The sequence below is a fragment of the Mus caroli genome, chromosome 2, assembly GCF_900094665.2.
Source record: "Mus caroli chromosome 2, CAROLI_EIJ_v1.1, whole genome shotgun sequence".
Classification (NCBI taxonomy): Eukaryota; Metazoa; Chordata; class Mammalia; order Rodentia; family Muridae; genus Mus; species Mus caroli.
In genome coordinates this window covers 115,232,138-115,242,160 of record NC_034571.1, presented here as the reverse complement: position 1 = coordinate 115,242,160, position 10,023 = coordinate 115,232,138, and the positions used below count along the sequence as shown (strand labels likewise).

The following is a 10,023-nucleotide window of genomic DNA, read 5'->3' as shown; positions in this document are numbered from 1 at the left end:
ACTTTTGGGATAGCATTGGAAATGTAATTGAGGAAAATACGTAATAAAAATATTAAAAATTAAAAAAATGAAACTAGCACTGGTGAGGTGGCTTAGCAGGTAAAAGCCTGCAAGCCTGGTGACCTGCTTTTAATCCCAGGGACCCAAGGTGGAAGGAAGAAATGACTTTTAGTCCTCTGACCTCTATACACAAATAATGGCATGCAGATACCTGCATATGCATGCACACATGCACACATGCATACACACACACACACACACACAAGAAGAAATTTAGAGATTGGACATAAATATCCTAAATAGGTACAATATTTTTGCAAAAACCCATATCCAAAAACTCACATGTATAGGGTATATTCAAATGCCTCATTTACTGGATTATTACTCTAATTCCATCATCTATTTCATGTCTTTGCTGCTACTTTCCTAGACATGTTATTGCTAACATATGGGTATGTATGTATGTATGATGTGTGAGGGTACAGGCGTGTACTATGTGGAGGCCAGAGGACAACCTTCCAGAGTGGGTCTTCTTCCTCCATTAGCACTAACATTAGTGTTGGAGGAGTTGACTCAAGCCTGTAGGCTTGCACAGCAACTGCTCTTGTGCACTGACACATTTCACAGACTTCCTCATTGTTTCTGCTAAATAGTTTTCCCCTCATTAAGGGTCATTCATCACATTTGGAATAAACTATAGTACAAGTGTGTCCTGTGTGTGCTAATAATGGGTCTTTCTGTATGTCTTTACTGATTTCTGGATCAATTCCTGGGTATTAACTATGTTACTTAGAAAGGGTTTAGCCTGTTGAAGCTTCCTGTATATGTTCATAGCTGCAAAACTGCCTGTGCTCTGTGGCTCCCTCCGTTGGAATCGAGGCAAGTATGTCCATGGAACTTTGCTCAGTGCTCCAGTGCTAGAACAAGGTCCTTCCACTTGGGCTAGGAGGGTTCCAGCCCTGTGTGAACCCCAAGGATCCCCTGCCAGGCCTCTCAGTGGTTATGTTCAGAACCCAATGTGTATGAGCTGACAGGTCTCCTCACCATACTCCATGCTGTGAATTCTAGCCTCCCTGGCATCCCTGAAGTCTCAGCTCCATGAGACCATGGGTCTGAACCTGGCTTCCCTGAACTGGAACCGCTCAGGCAGTCAACTGGGACATTGACTGAAAGTCCTTCTTGCTTACCTTCTTCTAGGGAGTTCCATCTTACACTGCCTGTTGCCCAATAGCTGAAAATCATTGTTTTCAGGACCATAGCTGGGATTGGTCAGCTGCTTAAAGTAAGAGGATACAGCTGGTCTCTGTTTCTCTATCTTGGCCAAAAATAAAAGTTTATAATTATCAAAGGCTTACTATTGTGCTTGACACTGTCTTAGACATTGAGGATAGACTTGTGATCCTCACAGGAAAAAGGTCCTGGTTTCCACTAAGAGGCCTGTGAAAATAAGTAGGGGATCCAGTCAATACTCAAAGATCTTGAATGCTCTTGGGTACGGACCTTCCATGTCTGTGACTGTAAACTCTAACAACAGCAGACTGCACAGAGGGCAGGATGGGGCTACAAAGAGATGAATAACTAAATTGGTAGAGATATATTAAATTAAATGGGTATTTGGCTATAACTAAACTGAATCAGGCTGCCTGAGAGGTAGGAAGGGGAGACTCACTAGGGTCCAGAAGTTTGAGGTCAACCTAAGCAAACTAGTGAGTCCTTATCAGAAGAAAAAAACGACTGAAGAAACGTGAGGAGGGGAAAATGGAAGAGAGAAGGGGAAGGAAGAGAACTGGGAGGGGTAGAAGGGAGCAGAGAGAAAGGAATGAAGAAGGAAAAGAAAGGACAGAGAGAGGGAAGTAGGGAAGGGAAGAGATGGGAAAGGTTAAGGGAGGAAGGGAAGTGGGGGAAAGAGGAGAGGAGGGGGACAGCCAGGTGAAAAGGTGAGAGGAGGAGTCTTAAAATATTGGTTTTGATTGACCAACCCCTTGCCTTCCCACTGTGTGTTCTAACTGCGTTCCTCTGGTGAAAATCTACCTCTGTTTGAAAACCAGGTTATCAGGATGTACTCCTTAACCAGACTACCTATTCTTAAGGGTTTCAGAGCTTGAGCCCGTGGGTTTGTTTGGTTTATTGTTTTACTATTAAGACACAAATGCAAAGATTTGAATTATGAAGCTCTGTGGGCAGAATGACCCAATAACTATGAGGAGACAATTTAACTTCCTTGAGCCTCAATCTCTGCTTCTGTAAAATGGACGTGCCACCACCACCTATGACTATAAGATTACTGGAGAAGTTGACTCAGTGGATAAAGGTCCTTGCCACCAAGCCTGAGGACCTGAGTTCAGTCCCTGTGACTCACATAGGTTAAAGAGAGAACACACTTCCACGAGTCGTCTTCTGACGTACACACACAAATCCCTACACCCACACACATAATTCTTTAAAAGTTAGTTGGAGACATTAAATTACAACAAATATCAAGGAAATAACAAACGAGTAGCCACTTTCAGTTCCGAGATGTCAGTAGTGATCACTTTCTTCTCACTTCCGGAACTGCCTCCCCCATTTACTTACGTTTCCTCACTTATTCCTATCCACAAATTTTTAGGAAGGCTAAAATTATTATTATAATTGTATCATATCCACCTATTATTATGGCAGTTTTCCAGTTCAAGCAAAGAGATGGAGTAATTTGCAGAAGTCATCCAGAGAGCAAATGACAATACTGTTTGAGCCCAGAGTACTCGCTGCTAACCAGGATGTCACTGCTCATTCTGCCTCAGGCCCCCCTTCCTATGGCATCCCTTCCTGCAACAATATCACTTATTCTTTAAGACCCAACTCAGGATTCTCCCTTGCTCTGATTTCAGCCTTTGGGCTGCAGTCCAGTACCCTCAAGTACTGTCTTATTCTGCTGTCTGAGCTATTCATGCAACGATCATGTGATGTCGTTTTATTTCTTTCTAGTCTTGCTGTCTGTCGTGTTGTCTTGTATTATACCCTAGAAGAAAAAAGGTTATTGTGATTGTAAGTTTTTAGTCACCTTGACATGACCCAGGGTCTTCTGAGAAGAGGATCCTCAATTGAGAGGGTCTGTATGCAAATTTGAGTCATTTTCTTGAACAATAATTGATATGGGAGGCTCCACCCCAAGATGGATGGTGAAACTCCTGGGCAAGTAGTTCTTTTCTTTCTTTCTTTGTTTCTTTGTTTCTTTGTTTCTTTGTTTCTTTCTTTCTTTGTTTCTTTCTTTCTTTCTTTCTTTAATTCACATGACACCCAATCACTGCCCCCACTCCTGGTTACCCCCTCCTACAATCCCTCCCACCATCCCTCCATGCCCTTCTCCTCTGAGAGGGTGCTCCCCCCTCAGGTATTTCCCCTCACCCTGGCACATCAAGTCTCTGGGAGGCTAGATTAATCCTCTCCGACTGAGGCCAGACAAGCCCAGCTAGAAGAACATATCCCACGTACAGGCAACAGCTTTGGGACAGACCCTCCTCCAGTTGCTCAGGACCCACATGAAGACCAAGCTGTATGTGTGTTACATATGTGCAGGGAGGCCTGGGTCCAGCCCGTGTATGCTCTTTGGTTGGTGGTTCAGCTTCTGAGAGCCCCAAGGGTCCAGGTTAGTTGACTCTGTTGGCAGGTTAGTTGACTCCCTGTGGCATTCCAACCCCTTTCAGGGCCCTCAATCTTCCCCCCAACTCTTCTATCAGAGTCCCCAAGAATCTTCCATCCACTGTTTGGTTGTGGGTCTCTGCTTTAGTCTGAGTCAGCTGCTAGGTGAAGCCTCTCCCATGCTCATGGATCAGTAGGACTAACGTAGTAAAAATGGCCATCTTCTAAAAGCAATCTCCAGGCAAGTAGTTCTTAATTATATAAGACAGTAAGTAGTCTGAGTGACCTATGAAAGCAAGCCAGGACGTAATATCTCTCCATGGCCTCTGTTTCAGTTTCTTCTTCTGGGTTCAGTCTTCTCTTCCCTTCATGGCACTCTGTAAGCTGAAATCTGAAGTAAGCCCTTTCCTCCTCCACTGCTCTTGGTCACTGCAGCAATAGAGAGCAAACAAGGATATTTAATTAATTGATTAATTAACTAATTAATTAATTTTTTAAACGGCAAAATGGCAATCTGAAAGGATTATTCAGAGCCAGGGATGTGGACCAGTGATAGAACACGAACTTAGTATGCTCAAGACCCTCACTTTGATCCCCAACATCAGAAAAAGCAAACATGTAGCAAGAACACTTACTCTTAGGAGTGAATCTTTGATTAATCCTGGAACTTCAAATAAAATTTATTGAACATAAAGTATTTTTAAATTTTTTATTTTCAGTGGCACATACCTGTAACCTCAGTTTTCAAGTGGCTGATGCAGGGGGGGTCACCATGAGTTTAAGGCTACCTTGCTCTGCGTGCTAATGTTCAGAGCAGCCTCAAAAACACAAAAAAATAGATTATTGGACAAATTGTCTTTATTGGCTCATTTGTTATGAAACGATATGAGACTAGAGACTCCAGGTGAGCAGAACAGCAGCTGTGTAAAAAAATATTTAGTGAAAAGATCCCCAGGAAGGTGCCTGAACTATCCACAGGGGCATAACTATTCCATTACTATTCCAAGGTAAATGAATCTGCATTTATGTCTTTATTTACTGTGTATGCAATGGTTTGAAAAGCCTGGGGAAGCCCAGACTATAACTGCTACAAGTTTGCAAATTAAAACAGAGCCTTAAGAATTGCTTGCCGACATTCATCTGAAACTTGGACCAGATTGGTGACGGTGAGGTGTTCTGTCCCGTTCTGGAGTCAGGACATTTAGAGAGACATAAGGGAGATCAGACTGGATCACGAACCCAGTGTCCAGGACAAAGGAGACACCCTTCTGTCCTATTAGATCTGGTGTACGAATGAAGGTGGCCACACATGTCTATAGTTGCTAGGTCGCCTCTGGTTGTGTGCACATTCTGTGGGGTTTTCATTGTTGGCTATTGTTGGTGGATCTGTGCTTTCTGATGTCTTCATAAGTTTTGTTGAGGACAGGTGAGCTGGGCCGAGCATGCCTAAGACCCCTCTGGACTGCAAGCTGTGTGATTCTTTTTTCAGGATTTCAGCAAGGCTGGCAGCCTGCTCCTGCCTAGCTCCATGCTGGCTCCCACCTAGAGCTTGCTCTGCCTCTGACCTTGTCACTGGCAAGCTGGAACCTGCTGTTTAGATCTCACAGTGTCTCACAGATTGTTATCTCTAAGCTTTCTTTGCTCTTTGCTTGATCTGGTCCCTCTCTGGTCACTGGATTCAGTTTGCCAGGGATCCAGGTGTCTTTGGGGTATGGATAATATTGAAGTATTGTCTTATGCTCTTCTGTGTTATTAAAAAGCTCTGGAGTTGGGTTATCGACTCCTTCTCCTGACTCAAGCATGCTCCTTTGAAAGTTTCCTCCAGGCTCTCTGCCCCAGGTCAAAAGGCCATCTGGCTCCAGGACACAGAGAGAGAACAAAATAGAGCAGCCACGGAAAAGACACTGCTTTAACACAGCTGAAAAGTCAGCTAATCCCAGGAGGAGTTACTGTGGCTTAGCCCATACACGCATTCTTGGTTTTAATAGACTCTCTAGAACTTCTGCTAAAATCTAAATTTATTCCAAGATTTGCAAGACTATTACATAGAATTTCTGTACTTTAAGATTTGTAAGCTTATCGGATACAGTGAAAAATCTGTTTATAAAAACCAATGCCAACAGCCAACATCTTCCATAGATGTCTGGGTTTGTTTGTTTGTTTGTTTTTCTTTTTATGGTTTTTCTGTTTAATGGCTTCTAGTTTACAGATACTTATATTATTCTTCAACTTGATGACTTTATAAGAAAAAATACTTACAAAGCTTTGCAGGCTGATTGCCTCCATCAGTAGACACACACAAACTCGTTATAGAATAGAAGAAAACTTTCTGTCTAAAATCTTTCATTTTGACTCCAGATATGTTTATTTAAAATATTCGGAGCTGGGCTTATTAGAAGTTAATGTTTCTTCATAAAGTAGCTGACAGATAAGATGGTTGGACCTTCACCTGAGTGCCTGGTCACTGCTCCAGCTGGTTGTACGCAGTTAACTCCCGATTGCCTGAGGACTCGGGGTTTTCTGGAGAAGCTAGGGTATAAGGCTAGAAGCTAAATATAAGGAGGGAATCCTACCATGCTTCAGGGGGAGAGCAGTTATACATACTTGGTAAAGGCTCCGGACATGCTCTAACTCCCCGGAAGAAAGACTTCTTACAACAAATGGTAAATTCGTTACTGTGATGTCTCATGCTATTTATTTTTTTGTAATTTCTCTGTGTTTTACTTTTCATTGATTCTTTATGAGCTTCACATCATGCACCCCAATCCACTCATCTCCCCCTCCCTCCACATCTGCCTTCAGCCCTTGCAACCTCCCTCACAAAAGAAAGCAAAAACTAAAACTAAATTTGAAAAGTAAATAAATAACAACAAAAAAAAACTTACCTGTAGTGTGTCATATGATATAGCCTTTTGCCCAGACATGTTTACTTGCAAATGAACACTTATACTATGAGTCACTGGTCTGTTTTGAAACATCTGGTTTCTGCCACACTATCAATACTGGATTCACTGGGATGCCTCTCAGATATCCTGCTTTTGAGTCATGGAAACCCTTCAGACAAACAAACGAAAACTTTGCTCTGCAATGACTATTCTTAGTAATCAACCACCTATGTCTCATAGTAAATAAATAAATAAATAAGTAAATAAGTAAGTAAATAAATAAATAAATAGGTTTCCTCTGGCTCCTCTCCATTTCCATTCCTGTAATTCTTTCAAACAGAAACAATTATGGGTCAGAGGTATGACTGTGGGATGGCAACCCCATCCCTCACTTGATGCCCTGTCTTCCTGCTGGAGGTGGGCTCTATAAGTTCCCTCTCCCTACTGTCTGGCATTTCGTCAAAGGTCCCTCCATATGAGTTCTGAGAGTCTGTCACTTTCTAGATCTCTGGTACATTCTGGGGAGTCCTCCCAACATCCTATTTCCTGAGGTTGCCTGTTTACATTCTTTCTGCTGTCCCTCAGGGCTTCAGTCCTTTTCCCTCACCCAATACCAGATCAGGTTCCCCTCTCCCCCCCCACTATCCCACCCCGTCCACTTTCCCTCCCACTTATGAATGCTTTCTTCTCTCTCCCAAGTGGGACTGAGGTGTCCTCACTTGGGCACTTCAGCTTGTTAAGCCTTTTGAATTCTATGGACTGTATCTTGTGTATTCTGTATAGGTTTGTTGTTGTTGTAGTAGTTGTTGTTGTTGTTTGGGTTTTTTTGGCTAATATCCACTTATTAGTGAGTACATACCACGAATGTCCTTTTGGGTCTGAGTTACCTCACTCAGGATGATATTTTCTAGTTCCATCCATTTGCCTGCAAAACTAAGGATAATCTTATTCTTAATAGCTGAGTAGTACTCCACTGTGTAAATGAACCACATTTTCTGTATCCATTCATCTGTCATGGGACACCTATGTTGTTTCCAGCTTCTGGCTATCACAAATAAGGCCACTATGAACACCCCTGTGGCGTGGTGGGGCATTTTTGGGTATATTCCCAAGAGTGGTATTGCTGGGTCTTCAGGTAGATCTATTTCCAATTTTCTGAGGAGCCTCCAGATTGATTTCCAGAGTGGTTGTACCAGTTTGCAATCCCACCAGCAATGGAGGAGTGTTCCTCTTTCTCCACATCCTCTCCAACATATGTACACTGGACTTCCAACAGACCGAATACACCAGCTAATATGAGGCCCCCAAAACACATACAGTAGAGGACTTCCAGGTCTGTGTTCATTCAGAGATGATGCACCTAACCCTCAAGAGACTGGAGGCCCCAGGGAGTTTAGAGGTCAGGTGGGGTAGGGGTGGAGGCATCCACGTGGAGACAGGGTGGTGGAGGGAGGATGTGTGAGATGTGGAACTCTCTCTATCCCTTCGAATCCCTATTTATAAAGATGGAGCTTTGAGAGATGAGGCCTGTGCCCAACTGCAGTTGAGTAGAATTTTTCATACTGGCCCAGATAACTGAGCATTTGCCCTGAGTCAACAGGTTCAAACAGGCAGGTTGTAAACATGCCCTCTGGCCATTCTGAAGCTTATAGGGCACTGGTTACAGAAAACGACTGATCACAAGGTGTCCTGGAGAAGCATTCCTCAAACAGCCTTGCAACCAAAACAAGCCTAATTGATAGTCCCATGAAACAATGGACATCTGTGTAACAGTGGGAAGAGACTGAAATCAGCCAGCTCTTAAATCTTCAGACAGCGTCCATGAATTCGTCCACAGGCTGGGTTCTCCAGAACTTTTCGATGTGACAACTTGTTGACCCTGCCAAAGCTGCCTGGGAGAAAGTCAGGATGCGATGCCCTGCCATGGTCTTTTAGTGCCCGTAGCCCTACCTTACTCCAACCCTCACTTCACTGAGTATAAAAGTGTGGAGAGGATTCAGGGCTGAGGCAGCATATGCATTCAAGGGAACAGCAGAGATAAATGGGAAACCAGCAGTCTTGAGAGTGTAAGTTTCCCTGCCTTTGTCCTTCTGTCCATCCTCTGACTTCCTTTCTCTGGTTTGGTCATGGTGCCTTCTCTCTGTTATGCAGTGCTGGGAGAACTGTCTGGGACCCCAGGCATCCTAGGCAAGACCTCTAACAGGCATCTACACCTGCAACCATCTCTGGCTCGACTAAAACTGCCCTCAAGAATCAGTCTGGCTGGGCGTGGTAGCTCACACCTTTAATCCCAGCACTCAGGAGGCAGAGGCAGGCGGATTTCTGAGTTCAAGGGCAGCCTGGTCTACAAAGTGAGTTCCAGGACAGCCAGAGCTATACAGAGAACCCTGTCTCGAAAAACCAAAAAAAAAAAAAAAAATCGGTCTGAAATCAGTGCCCTTGCCGGGAGGACCCCAGGTCAGAAAGGACCTCTGTGTCTTCTGTCCTCAGTTGTGGGGCAGTTGAAATCTGTGAGGGGAGGAAGCATATATCAATCAAGATTCTTTCTCCAACACCCCCACCTGTGTTTAGCTCCTCAAATTTGTAAAAATGAAAGAATTTTATAAGTCAGAGTGTTCTTACCAGGACTGTAAAATCACACCCTTGATCTATCCTAACCTGATAATATGAAGTGTCCTTCTGAGAGTACATACGAGATGGCTTACTCACCCTAGGTCCCTTGCTTAGTCTTTGTCCTATGAGGACATGGTGATAGGTGACTTGTGTCAGTCTGGTTTATCATATATGGGCAAGGTGATGTGTCATATGTGACACTCTGCAAGCCAGGAGCAGAGAAGCTCAGTCACTGGTACCTTGACCTTTGCCTTCCAACCTCAAGAAGTCACCAAAAGGCAAATCCCTGTTGTTTAAGCCACTGAGTGGAGAGAGATCTGTCCTGCTGAGAACAGCAGCTCCTTCTGACCTCTTTAGCCCTTCCCCACCTCTAAGCCGCTGAATGAAATGATTCAGCCACCCATAAAAGCAAAGAGATTGTTGTAAGTAAGTTAAGGACGTAGCCAGCACAGCTGTGGTGTTCTGCTGCCCTAGTGTGAGCAGAGTGAGACACCTGCCTCTTGCTAAGATCTAGGCTGGCCTGCAAGTTCAGCTCCATGGTAGAGCACTTGGTTAGCATGTCTGAGACCCTGCTTCAGACCCCCAGCACCATGAAGAAATAAACAAATTAATTGGTTTTAAAATTATATTCAGGGGCTCAAATAAATAGACATACTTAACCAAGATTTTAAAAGACTAGAGCAGTCCGGCCAGGGTTATGCATGTCTCGAACCCTGGCAACTTGGGACGTCAAGGCAGCCTGGGCTCCTGCAAGTTTGACACCAGCCAGGTGAGTTTCAGGCTACCCTGTATGGCTGTGGTCCTGGTGAGATGAAGGTCCTGCCTTCTGAGAGAGAGAGAGAGAGAGAGAGAGAGAGAGAGAGAGAGAGAGAGAGAGAGAGAGAAAGAAAGAAAGAAAGAAAGA

General features: G+C 44.0%; 1 protein-coding gene across 1 annotated transcript in view; it reads right to left on the bottom strand.

Moving 5' to 3' along the window:
* Positions 1-10,023, bottom strand: part of Slc28a2 (solute carrier family 28 member 2) — a 137,595-nt gene that overhangs the window by 127,307 nt on the left and 265 nt on the right. The window lies entirely within an intron of this gene.